The 21,683-nt window shown below is 42.1% G+C and overlaps 1 protein-coding gene across 4 annotated transcripts in view; it reads right to left on the reverse strand.

Annotated features, from left to right (window-relative positions):
- Positions 1–21,683, reverse strand: part of LOC107227674 (tubulin monoglutamylase TTLL4-like) — a 101,399-nt gene that overhangs the window by 12,310 nt on the left and 67,406 nt on the right. The window lies entirely within an intron of this gene.

Genomic DNA, 21,683 nt, shown 5'->3' on the forward strand with positions numbered 1-21,683 from the left:
TGTCCTTTTTCGAGGAGAGAACGAATCGAGGGATTAACGAGAGGGAGAAACTGCGAAAACGCAACGATTGCCGAATTTAAAAAATAAGCTCTTCTTCGCAGTCTACGTGAAACGTTGGATCCGGATTGATGAAAAATTTTCCACCACCAAATTGATCACGTGTCATATTATGCAAAATCTACTCGAGGATTGGGTTTTAGAAAATTTTTTGTACAAATAATCCTTTCGATTACTTTTCTTGCATTGAATAATCTGTTTCTACAATATTTATGTTGTGTGATAATATGTAGATGATAATATAGCTACCTCAGTCTTAATTTTGTAGAAAGTATTTTTTCATAAGATTTTCTTTCTACCAATCTGGAATACGAAGAAAAATGTTTTCCAATCACTGCTCGTTGGTTTCTGTTTTACTTATAAATTTTTTCGATTATCAATGATGTAAGGATTTTTTCCCTGGTTCGAGAAGCAAGATCATACGTTCTTTTTCTCTCAATATGTTTCAACGTGCAACATGATTAAAAATTCAAAGCCCCGAAAACTCAGCTTACTAAAAAAATGATGGAAAATTCCAAGCCCTGGAGGAGAAGAAATAGCAACTTGGCGAATCGTGTCAGGTTGAAAAAAGGTGGACAGTTTAATTTGGTGTCGGGTATTTGTAAGCCCCGAACCGTCGGAGTGTTTTATTCAACCCTTGTCGCTTTTCACCCCTGCAGCATAAGCCGATCTCCGTCCAGCGCGTTGCTCAAGCTGCTCCGTTAAACGCGTATCAGAGATTCCTCCGGTTTTCCCCCCGCATTGAAAGTCGCCCGTCCGGCTCTTTGAGAGGAAGCGAGCATGGCAGCAACCCCCGGAATCTTTTAACACCCTGATGCCCCGCTCTCCTGGAGCAGCTTGCGCAGCCTGCTGCAGCCTTTGGCGTGGCTGCAGGCAATACGAGTGGGCCGATATCGGGCCTCCTTCTCACTCGGGCGCCGGAAAAGTTCACCGTCTTTTTCTAAGGGAGGCCTGTCGTCGCGCTGCTGAGGCACAGGTGGTGCGGGCCGTGGGAAACCTCCGCGCCGCATCTTCCCGAGGGTGCAGAGCAAATCGCTCAGCCCCCGAGAAACCACCCCCTCCGATCCACGCATCTATGGACGTAAAGCCGGCCGGTTATTTTAGATTTTACCGTTTTCGAACGGCCGCAACGGTGATCGCCTGAATTGGGCCTCGGGCCCGTTCGAAACACCCTCAGGCCTCCGGTTTAACCCCCGTAACCCCATGGAGTGTGGCTTTCGCGTGCAGCTTCGGTCCCTCGGACCCCGAAATCGAAATAATTAGGACCCAAAAGTCATAAATTCACTACACTGAGAAACATTTCATTTGTTACAGTAACTAGAAAAATTCAGTGAAACAGGTATCGTTGAAAAAACTGTTCGAATATCTTTGGAATTACGAAAAACGAGGTACGCCTAAACACTTTGCGCTATCGTCGATCCTTTTTTGGTTATTGCAACGCAAAATCAGTTTCTGAGGTTTACTCTACTTTTTTAGTTAAACAAGGCTGTAACGTCAATTTATTCTTGCGCAAGCATCAAATTTTCGCAACAGTTGCGAGAAAATATAGCAACAGTGATCGTAATGAGAAAGAACAGTAACGGATACCAGACTTTCCGGTAACAGCTGGAAAACTAATTTTCATATTCTACCTGGAACTATATTTTTGGATTGTGGTAAGAAATGAAAATAGTCAAGGACTGAGCGGTGACTGGGACTAAAAATTTTTCTAAGTGTAGGATAAACCGAAAATTCGCTTCATTGAAGGAAACTTGTTCAACGAGGCTTAATGATACATGATTACGTGCAACCACTAATGCGCTTCGTTCGAGAGTTGCATTTTTTTTTTTTTTTTTTACTTCCACTCGGCAAAAAAGAACCTCGAAAAGATTTTTTCAAACCACGATTTTAAAGGATCACTTTCGGAATTTGGATTTTGCTTCCTCTTTCTTTCCTGTATTATTGTTTTGTTACCACTCGATCTTATTTAACGATACGGACTTGATTCCGAAAGAATTTTGTAAAGATTTGAATTGCAATTTCGATTCTTATTGTAAAGTTAGTAAGCTTAGCCAGTAAAGCCGTTTAAATATCGTATCTTACTTAAAAATACGCGCAAGTAACTCGTCAACCGCGAAAAGTACTTGAACGACCGAATTAAATGTAGACCAATGTTGAGATTAACTTCAATGATCGTGTTAAAGAATGATAACGAATGTCAGACTCGAATACAATAAACCCAAAATTAAATACCGCGAGTACGTCTATTTATTTATTTCACATCTCATCCGGACTCCGGCGACCTTTTTAAAAAGTTAACGAGCTTGATCGTCTCGGTTTAATTATACTCATAATTTGCGTTAAAAGAGGTTTGCGATAGAGTCAAGATCACAGGATAACGATCACCATCTCATGCCCGTACGATTATAATACTAAAAAATTATTCCGAGTAATCGTATAAAAAACTCGTACAACGATATAATATTCAACAGGTGAAATGTCCGGGAGTTTGTTCGCTGGGTCCACCTTGTGAATCAACGGGCTCGAGATAGCGATTTAAAATCCGTGCGAAAACCTTGGACCGCGTAATACATGTACACACGATTATAACACTTTGCAAAAAATTTGCGCACTCAAGGTGTGTCGAAGATCTTTGCGTGCACAAACGCACGTGCAACGCACGCGTGTGGGTATGACGTATACTTCAAAGATTCCACGCGCACCTTGCGTTACGCGAATGCGTTACAGACAGGTAGATACGTAACGTATACGAACCTTGATCGGGGTCCAGGGTATGCGGGCAGCAAGTCTTTTCTCATGCCAATTTAATTTCCATACGCGTCGCTACCGCAACGGCGATCGCAAGCCCGGTTTCGTTGAGTGTGCGTGTCATGTGCGGAAAGTGCGCGCGAATTTTAAGCACTCTCCTGCAACGGTAAAGCGGGGCCCAGTTATCGCTGTTAAACGGGGCCCGCTGCCGGCTTTGAATAGTCGCCGGCCTTTTTCACCGGTCTCCTTAACTCGACGCTCGACTCGATTGGACTTCGAGACGGCAGCTCGGATAAGCCGAAAAACGCACCGCCGCTGCGCACTCAATTCCGCAATTAACGATTCCGCGGTTTCAAGACGACGACGGCGGTGATGACTTCGCGAATTGTTGCAGCTCTCCGAGCGATTTCCTTCTTTTTTTTTTTGGCTTCTTCGTATCTTCTCTTACCCGCAAAACGATCGCCGTTAAGACGGGGAAACCTCTGCAGCGTGCATTCAGCCACGCATGCAATCCCTGCGGTCAAACCTTCGGCGAGCGGAATTTCGGGCCCACGATGCGATCATTCGATATCCATGGAAAGCCCTCAAAGATTAAACGACCAAATCCACTCTGACCCTTCTTTCGGGCTTCTTATTTAATGACCGTTATACGTAATATGAGAAATTCCGTTAACGCCTTGATATAGAAATCATCGCCGGTGCGGCAACGGATACAATTACAGAGGGTGACTAGTTTTCGATAAATTTAAACGATGTAAAAGTCGAATAAGAAAAACTGTCGTAAATAAACGATGAAACAAAACAACCAGCGAGTTTATAGAATCTGAGTGAAAAGTGGACAGTAATGGTCAGAAATTGGACAAATCTCGTTTATAATATCCAGTTTATCTAACTTTCGATGTAACAGTTCTTCGCCTCCGCGATTGTTATGATATTTGCACTACGTGTACGGAATGATGAAAATTGTGCAATTGGAATCGCTTCGCGAACAATTACTGCGCCATTTATACAAATATGTATGCGTAGGTTGGAGAAACGTCCAGAAAGATCATAGATGATGACCATAAGTAAATCGAAAATCAAACAGAATATTGCTTTTTGTAACAAGGGAATAAAGTCGACTTTATTTCCGATTCTAGTCTGGCCGCAATATTTATTTTAAAATTGGGATTTTTAAATTGGCCTCATAATTCCCGCAAATACGTTTTAGGAAAAAATATGCCACTTTCGTCTAGCTTTTGAGGTCAAAGAAAATTAACTTTATGGTTGAGCTGGGAATAATAGAATTTTGAGTACCTACTCCGTATTATTGTTAAGGAATAAAAACTATTACTAACAACGATAAAAAGAAATACGATAGTGACGCAATTCGCACGAGTTAACTCAATTGTTTTGCTAACTGAGGCGATAATTGATACGCTTCGATTTATTCACGTGTAAAATAGTTTACGCAGTTGCGATATTCACTCTGCGCTTCACGCGCTGAAAGAAACGACGATGCTGTAAAAATGAATCATCATTAGATTCGATTCGGTAATTGAAATAATCACAGAGTTTGTCTCATATTTCCGAACCAATTGTACGATGATTTCAAATAAAAAATGTCAAGTTACCAAGATTACTATTTTCCTTGCTGTGTTCACCTTTATATCTACCTGCTACTATTGTACTGTATTCGAATTGATAATTCAGCGTGCGATAAAATCGACTGAATTTGGGCGAAAACAAATGTAAAAATAAAAAAAAAATTTATAACGAGAATTTCCGGATTCATGTTTAAAAGCTCCGGTCGGATTGCACGACGGGAAGTGATTTAAACTATAGGCACAAAGATGGTATGATAAATATAATAATACAATTATGTATATTGTGATGTAATAAGGATACCTGTTACGGAAGAAGTGTGAGAAAAAAAACTGTTCCGATATTCAAGCTAGAAGAAAGAAGGGAAATCCGTGTAAAATATTAAAGAAGAGAAGGGTAAATAAATAGAATAAAGAAATAAATAAATTGGAAAAAAGAAAAAAAAAAAAAAAAAAACAACAGTTCCGAGGTGAATTAAGAAGGTTTGTCGACCCCTTCGAAGATGCGCGTTTTATTATAATACGTCGGTACAAAGGTGTACATATCGTACAAGTCGGCACGTGCACGACATGCACGGTATGTTGTACATACGACACGATGTCCGTCCGTATATAATATTAAGGATATAACATACGTGCATTATACGTGTACGTGCTAGCACGAGACGAGCGTGTTCGGATGTGAATATCACGGTTACGTGCACGATGTGTTATACTATAGATGGATTTTCATTGATTTCCTGGATTCGTCCAAGTGTTTTCCTTAGATTTCCTAGCGTTCCGAATTATTTCCAGTGATTCGTTTTGATTTCCCGTGATTCCAAAAAATCCTGAGATCCCTGGAAACTGTTTATAACATTGACAAAAGCATTTCACGGGTCGTTTGAACGCCGGCTTACCCGAAAATTCTGGCACCTGTTTTTTTTTTTTTTTTTCTTCCAAATCGGATAACGAGCTATCCTAATTTGCGCGCTAAATTTCTGAAAATTGAATTGTTTTTTTTTTTTTTAAGAAAATTCTCTCCCTGGCGGAGAGTTGACAAGTTTTTGGATGGAAAATTAATGTAGGGTAGTCAAAAAACATTAGCGGACTGGCATCGATCGGTAGAAAATTGAAAAAAAAAAAAAAAAAAAACTTGTTCCCAACATCAGGACAGCCTTTCGTTAGAAGCGCTTCAGCTTTGTTCATGCAAAAAACTTGCAACAACGCTCCGCCAGGCAGAGAATTTTCTTCAACGGATCATTCAATTTTCCAAATCCGGCGTGCAAACTAGAATATCTCGTAACCCGATTGAAAAATTGAAAACTAAAAAAAAAAAAAAAAAGCGTCAGAACTTTCGAATTAGCCCGCGTTCAAATAACCCGCGATTCAACGTCAACGAGAAATCACTAGTGAACTGCGACACGAATCGTTGAAAATCGTTTCAAATCATGCGTTGGCCGGGGTCGGCGTTAATTTCCGTCAAATAAAAAATAAAAAAAAAAAAAAAAAAAAAAATACACGTCCACGATTTCCGTCAACGTAGGTATTACACGTAGGTGTATACAAGATAGATGTCGTCGTCGTAGTCGCGGGAATATGCGCGACGCGTACCGTCCTCCAACGGCCTCGACTCCTGGGGGCGCGCGCGCCAGCGCGATACGAGCTGAGCGATCGACGCGCGGCGTCGTCTCTGCACCGGCAATCCACCACATGCCTTCACACCACCGGTTCCCATGGCTCGTGCTGCTGCGTGCATCTCCCCCCCCCCCCCCCCCCCCCTCCACCCTTTCCCACCACGAGCCGCTGACGGGAACACGGGGGACCCACGTAGCGCGCGCCGTCGCGGACGTCGGGCGTAACGACGCACCGTGAATTACGAATGAATGCCGCCTGATCGCTCCCTCTCTGTTTCTCTCTCTCTCTCTCTCTCTCTCTCTTAGCGCCTGTGCACGCAAGAAAACGGCGCACCGACCCGACGCGCATTGCGCGCACACGTGATATTGTCGTTAGAATAACGTTTGACTACTTTAATTACTAGTCGCTCGCCGTCGCCCTCCTCTATTGCGGTTAATTTCGCAACTAAGGAAGATCTGAGGTGAACACTTTGCAGCTAAGGTTTGCTTGGTGATTGAATTATTGATGGCAAGTAATCGTGGACGTTTGGTTTTAGCGATACTTGACGCGTCTTGTAATGCGATTTTTATTGATTTTGTATTTACGGCGAGTATCCGAGTGATTTCTCATTCGGTTTTAATGGTTTTACCGATTTCTTGACGTTTTTCAACGTTAAAAGAGATTTTTGGTGACATCGGGATTGAAGAGAATCGTAAGAAATCAATGTGAATCACTGGAAATCATTTGGAAGGATAGGAAATCGAAGGAAGTCGTTTGGTTGACTGTTGGGAATCGATTAAAGCACGTGATGTATAAGGTCGAAGTGAATATAACGTTGATATGAATTAAAATCCGCGAGACGATTACATGGCGATTGCCATGATTTTCAAGGCTATAATCATGTGATTTTCAGTAATTTCACCTGTCTCGAGTAACTCCTCGTTGTTCCAAAGAAAAGGTATTTCGGTCATTCAACATTCTTTGAAATTAACATTACGATTTCCATCTGATAAATTCATGACTTCCCTGATCAAGGGCGAATGTTCACCCTTGGATAAACATTCACAACCGGAAAGCCGATTTCACTTTCAGGAATTAGGAAAAACTCTGCCTTGACCATTTCAAGTTTATTCCACGATAATCCGTGAATTCCAACACATACAATGTATGAAGTTGAACGTGAAAGTAAAAATCGTTTTTCGACTCATCGGTAACATGGTTAGAGAGCACGCTTCTCGATGCATATAAATTGCGTGACTGTACGTTAAAGTTGAGGCTGCAAAAAATAGAGAAGAAAATTAAAGGAGAACAGAAATATCGCGGCAAAAACCGTGGACGTGGACATAACCCATCGAAACGATTTCTTTCGATTCCAAGAACCGGAGAAGCTGAGTACGAAAGGACGTTTCGCGGGCATGTATAATTTCGAAGGATCTTCCGCGGCGAGAGCATCGCTGGGATCAGGTCTCCGTAAGAAAAGGCGAAGGTAATCGAAGTCAAACACGGGCAAAAAGCGAGCCGCAGGAAGAAGAGGTTGCGTCGGTGTTGACCTCCCAGGAATCGAAGAACCAACAACTTTTATCCCTAAGCCAACAAAATTTTTTTTCCCCCCACGGCTCGCTTGGTTTAAGTTTTTACTTTCCTCTCTTCCTTACCCGCACCGGAAAATTTCGTTATCCACGCCTCGCGGACCTTCCTTTAACCGCGTGATCGGCTGCACGTTCTGCCTCTGATAGTTCCAGCCTTTTTTCTCCCCTCTTTTTGCCGCTCTTCAACTTCTCCTTCCACCGAATTCCACCCAAGCGTCCATCGATTACGCGACCGGAATTGCCGGCGATGTACCGAGTAAAAAATCATAACGCAAAGACATCTTTCCACTCAATTTTTTAAAACCTTTCAACAATTTTTCACCTCTACAAATTGCCGAACGTGCGAGAAATTCGGCTTCGTGACTATTTTAATTCCGACTTTGAAACTTGTCGAACGTTTTCAAGAAATATTCAACACATTCCGACTTGGTAGCAAATTTTAACGAAACAAACGTTAACCGAGAGTTCGAAAGGAGGAGAAAGAATCGTGACAAATTACCGAACGCAACGAGTTTCTCAAATTTTCCTTCCTACCGTGAGAAATGAGATTATACGTCTACAATGTAGAAAAAAGAAAATAAATAAAAATAAAAATTCCTGCGACAGTTCAATGGAATGAAAATATAATTATCGAAAAAAAAAACATTGACATGTAAATTTTTCTTTGATCTCCTCCACTTGTCTAGACAATTTTATAATCCCTGTAGATATCTTTTGCTGAATTCTGTTCAGTAAATCATGATCACGGACTATGATTTCGAACAAAGATAAGTCGAGACTAAAATAGAATATACAAAATAAGCAACAAAGCACGGTTTGTTCCCCTGGACTAGATTTACATACATTCTACCCGAGCATTGCGCACAAACACACACTCGTACGATTCGTATTAAAGGTTGTTTTATAACTTATTTTTGTTCCACACGGTTGGCCGCCCTCGGTGTGAACCAAGTCTCGAGGATACGCCCGGTTGAACCGAGGCGAACGATGTGTAAATTAGCGCGATATGTTTTATGTAAAAATTTTAATGAGAAAAATATGCACATACTGTTGCATGTGTGAACAACAATTAAATCCCTTGGGAATCAAGAGATCGAAAGAAGCTCAACGATAGTTTCTTCAGTACCTACTTATTATAACTTTCGTAAAAAATTGTGCTTGCGGTTACTCACTCAATCGAAGTGTTTTCAACAGATTGACGGAATGACTCCGCTACGACTCTGTTGAAAAATTGATCTATACAATTTTTCTATTCTTTTTTTTTTTTTTATTTTTAATCATAATTCGTTTAATTCAAACGATAATCATCGAAGCAGTGAGGCTATAAATAAAGTACCTACAAGAAGTGTGAATTTCTTCGACAAACGCGTTTCCCGAGACAGCATTTCGGTGCATGACGGTCAAGAGACACTTTAATGCCTACAACGTGCCAGAAATATCGCTTTCACGACACAAGTCACAAGGAGGGCGGTTTGGGAACGCGCGTCAAGCGGCAATACAAATTTAAGCCCAGTTACAAAGTGGTTCACAATCGGATCCCGACCGAAACGGTCGTTCGAGGATGGCTAGACGCGACGTGGATTAACTGTGACACGTACGTTGAACGTCGGGCCTCGACACATGCGTCACATTACCCACGACAAAAGGCACCCAGTTTCGGTCGCCGTAAAAATATCATTTTATTACGTACCGTTGCGGTGAAACGCTCGCCGAGAGAGCCAGTCATCAAGAGCCACTGCATGATCACGATGATTATACTCTTTCTAGGACTTTAGTGTAGCCCATCCAGCAATCAGTTTGATCGACACCAATTATGCTTTTATTCAAAACTGGCTTTAGAGTAATTCAGCACTGATAAATCTCCCGAGTTTTCTTGCTGAGAAAAAAACCACCCTCAACCGTTCAAAACTCAGTCATGCTTAATCCTCGGTCTCCACCGTGTACCTACACTTTAGTGCGATGCTGATATTGCAAAGTTCTCATTGCAGGTAACTTTGAGAATTTTGTTCAAAGAATCTATTCAAGTATAAAGTACATGTATTATTCTGTATCTGAGAATATGTTCGATATTTTTTGACGGAGGATTTCCCGCAAAATAATATCGTTGTATCAAGTTGTAATAACGGGAACGGAAGTTCAAGTTGAACTTTCTTAAATAGTTCCCTGCGATATCTTATTCGGCATGTATGGATCAAAAAATCGATGACATTTTTTTTTCAAACCTTGTCTCGTGTAAACGATTGTTTTCAAATCAACACTAAAACTGAGGTAAAGTGTAAGAAGAAGTAGGAATTTTTAAACCAGTCATTTTGACTGGTCTGTTAGATCTGGTGTTGAAAACAAAAAAAAAAAAGAAAACAAAAGAAAAAACTTTGGAGATTCTATAAGTGAATTGTATAATAAAAAAATGTAACTCGTTCCACCTTCGATTCGTTGTAACAATTCCTTAATACACTTGTCCATAGGATTAAGCATATAAGGTGTCGATGTATGTTAAATTTAATGTCGCTACTTATCACGAGATAGAGAAAACACGAAGTTAGTCGATCGGACGAGACCGGTAATTGTCTTATCAGAGATTTTCCCCCATCTTTCCTTCGATTTCTTTGATCGTTTATTTTCTTCGCCGCCTTCCTCCCCTCATCGGTGAGAAGCTAATGAACCGAGGGAGGCCAAAGAGGAGCGATTAATTCAGCACTTAATTGACGGACCGAAGGATCAGTGGATCGGACAAGGATAGCGGTTCGAACGCGCGGCGTTTCAGGTAGTCGTCCATCACTTATGCCGCTCCACACGATCCGTCTTACGTATCACGCTGATGCGATAAAAAAGAGAGTAAAACAGCGCATAAATTCAGCGTTCAATTCCGCTGCGCCAATGCGCTTCACCGAAAATCAATCATTGCGATCGGTTCCCGGGCATCTCGGCTGAGCCGCCGTTTGTCCTCCTCGCATCATCACCGGCATGCATCGTTATAATAGCTATTTGCACGCGAAACCCGTAGGTATTCGTTACAATAATTCAGGCCACGTACCAAACGTCATTGTTTCGTAAATTCCTTGTTTTGCCGTTTTCGGCCCCGTCAGGCAGCGGCACTTGGCCTTTTCGCATCCAGCCCGCAGTCCAACTTGTTCCTTAATACTGGCGCCGTATATTAAAGCGAGTCTGGCAAACGATATTTATACCCCGAAGTATTAATGGGTTGTGAAATTTTATTTTTATCCAATTAAATTCATCGGCACTGAATCGATGTGGTCGATTTAACCGAATTAATACACGTATAATTCAACCAGCCTGTGGATGATGTAGTCATCGATGAATCAGTGACCATTGTTTCTAGTTTTTACCAACGATTGGCTCTATTCAAACTTGCTGTAGTACCAATTCGTTCGAGCTTTCGTATAATAGTCACGTGTCGAGACAACGAGTCCAAATCTGTACAATAACAAATGGTAATGCTGAATTACTATTCACAGTAATAATGACTCGGGAATTTAACCGATCTCTGAAAAGAGATTGGTATTGACAAGTTGATTCGACATTCTTTACCCAGATGACTCTAACAATAATCTATCACGAGTACGGTAAAGTTAATCGTAGCTCAGAGATTTCACAGGATATCCAATAATCACCCTTTGAAAGGGTGGTTATTCGATGTAACGATCGAGAAGGTGACCGTACGTAATTCGAAAGAAAGAAAAGAAAAAAAAAAAAAAACAAGTAAACTTGAATAACGAAACGAGACACGCGGCAGACTAAACGTGATCGGTGTCACGACTGATGCCAACTTCAGTACCGATTCTCATTTAACAGATAAGTATATTACAATACAAGTATAAGGATAATCGTATCGGTTATCACCGAAGCGGCTCGGCGGTCGTTGAGAAACGAGTCCGCGCGCTGCGCCCTCGTTCACGAAGATATCAGATAAAAGAGAGAAAATACGACAGGGGAGGAGGAAGGCGAGGTGATCGTCAGACGTAGACGAGAAGCCCCGGAGCGCTCAACTGCGCGCAGATAGGCGCGCGCCGACACGTGGGCCGGCTCTGAGAGAGCGCGCATGACGGACTAGTGTGAGGGCCTCGCGTGGAGCTCCACCACAGGCATGCGATACGTGGGGCCCCGGGGCCCCGGGGGCGAAGCGACGGGCATGAAAGGGTACAACGAAACCAGCTTACAAGTACAAGGTAGCTGCCGTATAGCTGGGAGCGAAGGCCTGACGTCACGTCCGGCGCACGGTCGTCGATGGTCGTCGAGTGTGGGAACCGGCGGCAGGTGCGCCGAGAGCCGAGAATCGAGCGTCGGACGGAACGGCGGGGAAGCGCGGGGATTCCCCCGGGCGACCGGGGTGCATGCCGCCACGCTCTCCGCGCACGCTGAACACGTGCAGCGCGGTTTGAGCGAGCGAGCGCTGCGCGCTGGCTGCGCGCTAGTTGCGCGCTGGACGCTAGTGCGCCGTGCTGAACGCGCACTGGATGCGCGCTCCGTGAGTAACAAGTATAAGCACACGAGTAAGCGCGCGCACCCTCGAACGCGGTGCAGGGACCAGAGGTGCTTTCTCAGTGCGCGCGTGTGGGTATTATAACCTTCTCATTCTTTTTTTTTTTTTGCTTCTTTTTTTTCGTTATTTTTTGTTTTCTTCTATTTGGCGCAACTGCAGGTAGCCGCTGTGCGATAATTGCTAATTGCCGTTTCTTTTCCGGTAAGGTGAGGCGACGGTTTGGTTCATGGGATTCGGATGGTGGATTGTTTTTGTTTTTTCCATTTGTCTTCTTTTTTTTTTTTTTTATTTTGTTACAAGTGTTTTCAGCCAGTTTTACGGGAATTTTTGATTGCTCCGGATAATGGATAACATTTTTTTACCAACGGCTGGGTTGATTGAATTTTGTATTTTGACTTCGTGTATGTTGGCTCGAACGACGAATTTCAAAATGAATAATCACACATGTTTCGTGCCGTGGGGTAAATATACACGGTTCAAATTTGTCTCGATACAGTTTCGGAATGATTCGAAAAAAGTTTGGACTTTGTGCAAATTTGAAATCGACCGAACTTTCCTCTCGCGGTAATCAATTACCCTTTGGTTATTTGCAAATTTGGTACCTATACATGTTTAATATACCAACGGTGTTGTTTATTATTCGTCAAACTTTTATGATTCATTTTTTTTTACCTTAAAATTCGCGAATTTGATTCTTTCCGAAACAACATTGTTTGTACTGCATCCAACAGTTTCGGAATTGGTACTTTACGGTACACGGAGATGAAAAACTTAACAACCATATCCTGCATTACAATAATACTTCACGCAGGCTTTTCTGATTCTAATCACGTTCCATGTATAAATAATGTCCACATAAAATCAGAGAAAAATATAATTCAACGATTAAAAAACAAAATTTTGTCTCCAGCCGAGAGGGATAAAAAATTTGTAAAAGTAATTAAAATACAAACTATCGAGTAGAATGTACAAGTTAAGTTGTAAAAATGTACACGTAATGATAAAAGCGTATCCCAATAACTAACGAGATTTTGTCTGTCGCCCCACGGTACCGTATTACGATATTAATATTATTATTATTATTATTATTATCTATGCGTACAGTACATAAATACAGGTATAAAAAAAATACAATGACTGAGGTAAAAATGCGTGTAACTAATTGTGTATTTGCAGCAAATTAGTAAAAAAGACGAGAGGATAGATTCTCCAAGGGAATCGCTGTACGCAATGTTTTCTAACCTGCGGTAGTAAAAGGAAGAAGAAAAATAGGAGGGGTGGGGGGGAATTAATTGGTTCGTCCTTAATTAACGTCTCGAAAGACCATGATACGAAGCGTAGTTGTAGGTACGTGTCACGCTCGTATGAAGCGGTAGGTACGGATCCTGGTGTAGATGCGTGCACGAGGCGATAGGGAGGCTGCGTTGGTAATTGGAAAGGTTAATTAACGGGATACGCGTGATTGTTGGTCGCTGCGTGAATACAAGCGTCAAAAGAATGAAACCCGAGGTAACTTTGTTACTGAATTATCAATAATCACGTACTCTGTACGAGGTACCTGAGAGACAAAGGCATAAAATCGTGTATAGATACGTTATTGTAACTGCAGAGGTGATTACGACGATACACACGTTCATCATGGTAATGATCGTTCGTTAGTTTCTCAAACCGCGGCACGGAGTCGGTGCCCATCGCGTCCCGCACCCTGAAACGCATATGTGACATTTATTACACAGAGGCAGCCAAACGCAGGAGCTTCGGTTCTCCCTTTGAAATCGTTATTAACGACGGCCGAGGCCGCTCCAGGCTTCCGACGGTGTCTAATGACTCAATCAGGTTTCCCAGTAGGTATTAATATATAGAAAATCTTATTTTATCGACGTATATTACACGGCCTAATGAAGACCGGGCCGCAAGTTACGCACAAAAACAACCGGATTTAAACCACGGATAAACGAATGGAACGAAACCGTGTAATCCTCACGCGGTCATCAAACGCGTCTTTTCACTTCGTATCGTGGATTTTATTATCCTTGGCTTACTTCGCCAGGGGTTGAATTTTTCTTTGGATATCGTGAATATTTTGAAATGATACTTATTATTCATACTGTTACAAGATTATCGTACGCCGAGTACATTTGTCAAATTATTATACTCGTGAGTTACGGAAACAGATAAATAGAAAACACTGAAATTCTAAACACAAGCTTAGATATCGTTGTTTCGTTTCAAATCGCTTCAAAATGGTCGAAATTTAGCAGATTTGTTCGATTTCGTGATGAATGATTTTATCAAAAAGACTCTTTTATGCAGTCAATGAAACAGAGTTTTTTTTGTTCTTTTCTTTCCAGTAGTCAAATTCAATATTGCCGTGTGTTGATCGTAATCTATATCGGTGGAATATTGTAATCATCCGTATCAAAGACTCAATGACACCAATATGATGAAAAAAAAAAAAAAAAAACAGTATTACAGTGAATTTATACAAAATAATTTTTTGAGCAAAATCAACGACAATCGTAAACTGAAATCAAACGAATCTGCCAGATTCTTAAAGAGTTTTTCAATCAATTTGAAATAAAACATTCATATTCGAATTGTCGTTTATGATTCTCGTATCTTTTCTTTATTTTTTTACTTTTAGAACAATATATTCTATGAGTACTCCGGACTATCCCGTAATAAGACTGATAAAAAAAAATACGGATTTTCGGCTAACCAACCCCTTTAATCGAAACTTTCCAGACTCTGTTTGAGGGATCAGAATATCGATCTAGCGCATTAGGTACAAGGCACAGAGTCGGCATCTACGCACGTACAACGATCACTCGTATTAAATCGTCGAGCGTTGCAATCATCGTCGTATCCTCCGTTTCCAGCCCGTTCGACCCCGACCTCGGATTTATTACTTATCTAATGACGAGGTGTTGCGCTAAAAAGGCCCCAATTTGGGTCCGGCCTGAGGTCACGTAACGATCCGAAATTATTATCGTCTGATTCGAGCTCTCAACCGTTGCAACTCGATGCTGCTGCGTCCCGCACGTACCGATCTTTTCTGATCGGTTCTTCGCACTCCGTTATGTATCCTCACTTTCACGTACTTGTAACTTCACTTCTCTCTTTCTTCCTTGTTCTTTTTTTCTCTCCTTGGCTTTCGACCACGTGATCGTGGCGCGTGACTCTGTCCACGAAGGGTGGATATAAGAGAGGAAGCTGAGAGGCAGCAGGACCCGCAATGCAATATTTCTGCCTCATTTCGTCTTACTGACGGTGAATATTTTATACATTTGCATTACATGCCTGAGAACAATTTGTAAAATATGAAAATGATTTTTCACTAGTTTAATTCTATTATTCAGATTCAGTGCAGTGTATAAAATAAATTATCATTGCTCATTCGACTGCCGTTGATAGAATTAGCTATTCTATTAATTAATCGTTTCGGTATAATTTTTAGTTGACGTTGTCAGATTTCTTATTTCGAAAAAAGTATCTTGACGCAACATTTTGTTTTCATTTTCATCGACAAGCACCGTGAGATCGATTAACTTCGATACTAAAAATGTTTAAACAGTACGATAATTCGAGCTGGAATGTTAAATTTAACATCGAAATTAATTAGGTATAAAATTTAGTGACTTTCGTCGTTTGAGTTGCATAAATTGTCAGAAATTTCAACAAACTTATCAAACACGGGGTTCAGAGGAGCAGGAAAAACTTGCTGCAGGCAAGCCGGATTGAAATCGCATTCGGATTCCAGCACTGTGCACATAGGTTTACATATAACGCATCGTGCAAGTCGAACACCGCGTAATGCCCTGTACAACCTGCAGGGGTAAAATTGCACCTATTTAAAATTCAAACCAGTTCTTCCACGAATCTTGTTTTATTTACGCATTCGTTTAATTTATTTTTCGTTCAGAGTCTCGTGTGGTATACGTATACATATATGCACGTATGTACGTACGTATGTATGCATAATGTGCCTGTGGATCGTAACTCGCGGAGCGAGGTTCAATTGGAATTTAAATTTACACACAGCACGTACGTTTCGCGCACTGCCCGTCGTTATACTCTTTGAATTACTGACTTGAGGAACAAATTAACTTCGCATTCCTTTTACCCTTCATTGGATTGCAGAAGCTGACAGGAAAGAGTTTCTTTGTACACACATTACTTGATAGTGAAAAATCAAAAATTCCATATAACCTGTCAAGTATATTTATCCTACTCCAAGCTTCGTACAAAATTCACAAGGGTGAATGGGCAAAGATATACTCACAATTTGAACAAAAAAAAAAAAAAACATTGACAAGCGAACCGAATAGGGAGGAAAGTGAATCATCTTTCAAATGTGCAGCGAACTGTGGCATAACCCAGGGTTTCGACTATGTTATAATAAAAGGAAACGATAAGGGTACGAGAGACGATACGAAGCGTATGAGTATCGTGAAAAAGCTACAAGAGCAAGCGCAAGAGTATATCCTCGACAAAAAAAAAAAAAAAAAAAAAAAAAAAAAAAAAAAAAAAAAAAAAAAAAAAAAAAAAAAAAAAAAAAAAACAAACAGTAAAAGAAGCAAAGAACGATAAGATTCGAGCAGAGAACTGAGATTGGACGCTGAAGCTGTGGTTGACGGCATCTACGCGCAACACACGCGTTCGCAAATGACGTTATAATTGCCCACCGGCATCTCCATTAAACGCCGCGCGCACTCGCGCCGATAATGACGCTCGAGCTGAGACCAAGTCCTATCTCGGTATCCCGCAGGATAAGGTTCAACCGCCGCATGCACGCCAGGGAAAACGCCGGTACTTACTGGTCGATAAACAAGGATATATATCTCCTATACCATGGGTAGAAAAAGCCCAGACTGCACCGCGCGCGTTTACGTCATTAAGGATATAAATATATGTGAACTCGACGTACTCTAGATACCTCCAAGTCATTTGGATCAAAGCTCTACTGCCGCTCCCCCATTTGTGAATCAACCACTGGGATAGGTGACTTTTTTAACCGTGAATAACATTTGCGGGGACAGTCGTCGAAAGTAATTGACAGTCTTGATTCGCTGGAGTTTGTCTGTCGGGGATGTTTACTGTCCACGATTCAAGTGTAACTTGTCATTGAAGTAAGATATGTTGAAAAAACCACTTTGGTTCGTACTTCAGTTTGCCATAACCAAGGGCTTGTACCCATACTGTTTGGGAGTTTGGGTTCCAATTAGTACAAAGTCATTTCAATTCGTCCAAAGTGACCCGAATTCATGTGTTATCAATATCACATTGGGTAAAAGTCTTTATCGTTATACTCGTGGATTTCATACTCAAAAGTCACGGAACCAAGAGTCCGCCGTATAAATGGGCAGAAACCCGAGTGAATGTTTTTTCATAGTGTGCAGTCTAACCATCTCGTAAGTCTGCGGACATTGATGGGAAAGAGTACTTATATGAAGTGAGAAAGAGATCGAGACGAGTAAAAGAGAGAGAGAGAGAGAGAGAGAGACATACAGATAGAGAAAGAAAGGCTGGAGGAGCGTGCAGGAAGGATCATTATCCATTGCTACCAACCTGCAATCACAAACTTGTTACTTTCCGACTAATTTTTTGATTATAATTTCCCGTCCTGTTTCTCAACCGGCTTCACCATCCGCCATCCACTCTCCACTCTCCAGACTTGATCTTGGCGGTAGTGTAACCGATGCTACGGACCTTCGAACCCGGAGCTCGCTGCACCAATTACTGAGATTCGATGTAGTAGGGCCGATATTACCACCGGTTAAATACGGCCGACTTGATACCGGCACGTACTTACTTCTTCCCTCGCCCTTCTTTAACTGCCGGACTCTCGACGTGAAACCTCGACTTGTTACACGGCTTCGAGACCGAGAAAAATTTCTCGTTATTATTACCGTAGAGTTCTCGACTGCTTCAATTTTTTATTGTAACTCAAAATCTACTTCTGGGTTGTGAATGAAAATTAGTTTTCAAGCTGTAACAATAAAGTCTGGTATACGGACGGGGTGGTTATTCTTTCGTACACTATACTTTATTGTAATTAATACGATACGATTTGATGTTGATACAACTTAAAAAATTTAGAGCAGGCTACACAAACAGATTTAACGTTACAGTTACATGAACATTTACCTGCTATTGAAAACTATAAACACACTGAAAAGTTGTTTATTTTAACGGTTATAACCTTTCGCTATAATTTTCTAGTACAACTACAGTGATATCAAGTTTTTGTCAGTGAGAAAGTCTTCTTGATCACGTATGACAAAATTATTCACGATTTTATACGATATTAAAGGGAATAGTGAAATCGAACTGCAGTTTCCGTCAAATTGATTCATCCATTGCATTAAGTATTTACGAATAAGGGATTGCAGTTCGTTGTTTCGAAAATAATGAATGTATATAACTTAATAGTGTGCAGGTACCTATATATATATATATGATTGAAAATTTTGTTGTGACATTTATATTTGATGTAAATAAAATTTTTTATCTATCTAACTGTCTATCCATCTATCTATCTATTTACAAATCACAGCGCGCGCTCGACGGAAAGCCGACGTCGGTTTCTGCGCAGAAATCACTTCGAAGATTGCGTCACGAAGCGGATTTCTGTACACAACCGTCGACGTGACGTCGCGACGCCCACGAGTGTTCCTGTTCTCCTGATGAATTCTGGTCGACCCCGCGCTTTTTCGTCGGACATCTTGAGCGCAAGCTCGAGACTTCCACCAATGTCCAATGTGTTTTCCTGGTATCGGGGGCTGCGCGCAAGCAGCCGCATGTCACGTTGTCTTACTAAAAGCTCCCTGTATATACTGACTGTCGTCTCTAGATGGCTGCGAGTCCGTTCCGGAAAGGGTGGACGGAACGCTTTCGCCGCAACGGAGCTAAGAAAAGCTCCGCCGATTAGCCGATGTTCATCTCTCGCCGTCGCTGCGGAATTTTCGATCAATTTCAATCCGTGGATTCGCCAATTCCTAGCCAAACGACCCCCATATGTCACCCTGTTACGAAAAAACTGCATCCTCGGAATTTTCCGCCGAGAATTCCGCGAATTGTCGCGAATTATATGAACCTTTCGCAATTTTTTCATTTGTTTAATTTTTCTGTTTCGAGCTTTCTCGTGCTTTGAGTGCTCTGTGTGGTTTCGGAAACTGTTTTTAGGATACGGAATCCGACCCTCGTTCCATTGCGATAATACGTGAAAACTCGGGTCGACTGCCACGTCTTTTACTTTTTCCGTCGGCCTCGGAGACTTTCGGCTTCTGGATTCCTGGTTGGGCGTCGCGACGCCGACCGACCGAGCTTGAGCTTTCTATCCCACCGGCGTTCGCACGCCAGCCGCGTCTCATACCAGCTTGATAGACTTTTTACGAAAATTCCACATTACTGCGGAATATCGTCAGTTTCATCTGAATATTTCGGTTATATAAGAGCAAATAATATTATACAGATACACGTGTGTAACCGGCGTCGCGGCGCTTCGGCAATCGCGTGCTTTCCTGATCGGACAGTCTGCTTCTTGAGAAATCGACGCGGCTTTAACCTCGATTATACGACACCCGAGACTCGAGCTTTGACCCCATCAACAAAGATGAAGCTCAGTTCAACGAGCTTCGACGATTTTATACCCCCTAAAGCTTTCAAGACTTTCATGAAACTCGGTAAAATTCGGTTAAAAATAAAACTCGGATATAATTATTCACTAAAATTGGACGTAGGGTATTAAAATTCCAGGAATTGAAAAACAAGAGACCACTTGATCGAATGATTTCGGAATTATTATCGTACCAGCCTACTCGGCTTTAAACGTGTACCTATAATTAGAAACTTTCTAATCTTCGTCGATTCTGCATTAAATAAATTCAACTTGTAAAGGTGCGTTAATCGCAATTATTTTCAACCCTCCCTCCACGAATTTTCTTTCCTCGTTTAAAACCGTTTGTTCCTCCTCCCCTTTGCTCAGCTTTTCAATCCAAGTCTCGCCCAAGGAAAGCTCAGCCGTTGTCGTCGTCTTCGCCAGTTTATGCGCCCCTACTTCTAACCTCAACTTTCTTAAGCGTCCCGTAAGAGTCGCCGAGTTTCCTACGCGCCTGATAAAGCTCGACGATTCGTAGGTCGACGTCAGGGCCGTCGCGACGACCTGTTGCTCGTCAGCGTCGCCTCCTGACGCCCTGATCACGGGATCCGCCCAAAACCAACCGCACCCCCAGAAGCAGACGGAAAAACGTTCGTGCAGACGTCGGGGAGACGGCGTGGGGCTCAGATGGTCGCTGTTTGGCTTTAATCGGGGGCGTCGCGACGCCCTCGAGACCGTCGCTCGCCGAGTTCGACTCCCCGGGAATCCGGAGCGCACCGTTAAGCTGGTGGTATGTACGAAATACGAATAGACGGCTCAGTAAAGAAGAGAAGTGAGTGAATTTCGGGATTCGTCATAACTCGACACCCCGTCGCTCTATTCGATTGGGGTTTGTTTTATTGAAAATTAAACGGATCAATTCGTTTATTCGTGCATCTTTTTCATGGGCCTCAATTTACAGCGTTGCTATATCGACGAAGACGTCAACCATTCTTTACGATGATATTTTTTGCGGTATCTACTTGCACGGTATCTCAAATATGACTGAAGCGATTTACTTCGAACTTGGAGATAGTGTTTTTGGATCGTTTACCTTCTTTGCCATGATCCGACTTTTTTCAACTGTTGCATTCCGTTGGCTAATTAAATAAAAAAAACATAGTACATTTTTTACGAAAAGCTGAACTTCAACTTCAAACGGTCGGCATTCCGTTAAAAACATGAACAAGAAAGTAAAACACCAAAGGATGGCAGACTATAGAAAATTATTGTCACCATATTAAAAGAAAATCGATGATGCCGTTTTCGAGATACCGTGAGCACCGCCAAAAATTTCACCAAACGAAATGTTTGACGTTATCGTCGATGACAATGCTTTCTGTCAATGGATTCGAATAAAAATATATGCAAATAAAGCTCGATCCACGAGCTTTTGACCAAAAAAAAAATTCCCAATCGGATTCATCGGTCAGTCTTTGAAATATAAATTCCCAAAATCGACCCGCCTTTCTAAGCTACATTACTAATTAACCCTTTGAATAGCACGAGACGTTTCCGTCGACGCGTTAATGCTGCTGTCCTGGGTCGGCGCCGCGACGCCGTTCGACCGCCGTTTCCGCCATCGCCTGAACCGCCTGACTCCCTGATCAGGCGTCGCGACGTTCACCCTCCTCCGGACTGTCCGATGCTCGGCGTCGTTTCTTCGCCTTTCCGACGAAACCGTCGACGAAGGTCCGCGTGAAGCGGCCAAACGACCTTGCGCTTTATCAAGACTTCATGATCCGCCCCGCGGCGCCGACGACTCGCCGAAACCGATGCTTTCCTGGTTGGCGTCGCGACGCTCAACGGCTTCGCGCAACTCCTCCGTGGGCGTAGCTCCCCCCCCTCCAAGTACCCTGAGCGCAATTCTTGAGTCCAAAGCTTGATTTCCGAAAAAAGTTCCAACTTTTAGGTTCGCGAAAGATTTGTTTTTTTTTTTTTTATTTTGAGGAAATTACGTATCGCAAGAG

Source organism: Neodiprion lecontei, chromosome 1 (genome assembly GCF_021901455.1).
Source record: "Neodiprion lecontei isolate iyNeoLeco1 chromosome 1, iyNeoLeco1.1, whole genome shotgun sequence".
Taxonomy (NCBI): Eukaryota; Metazoa; Arthropoda; class Insecta; order Hymenoptera; family Diprionidae; genus Neodiprion; species Neodiprion lecontei.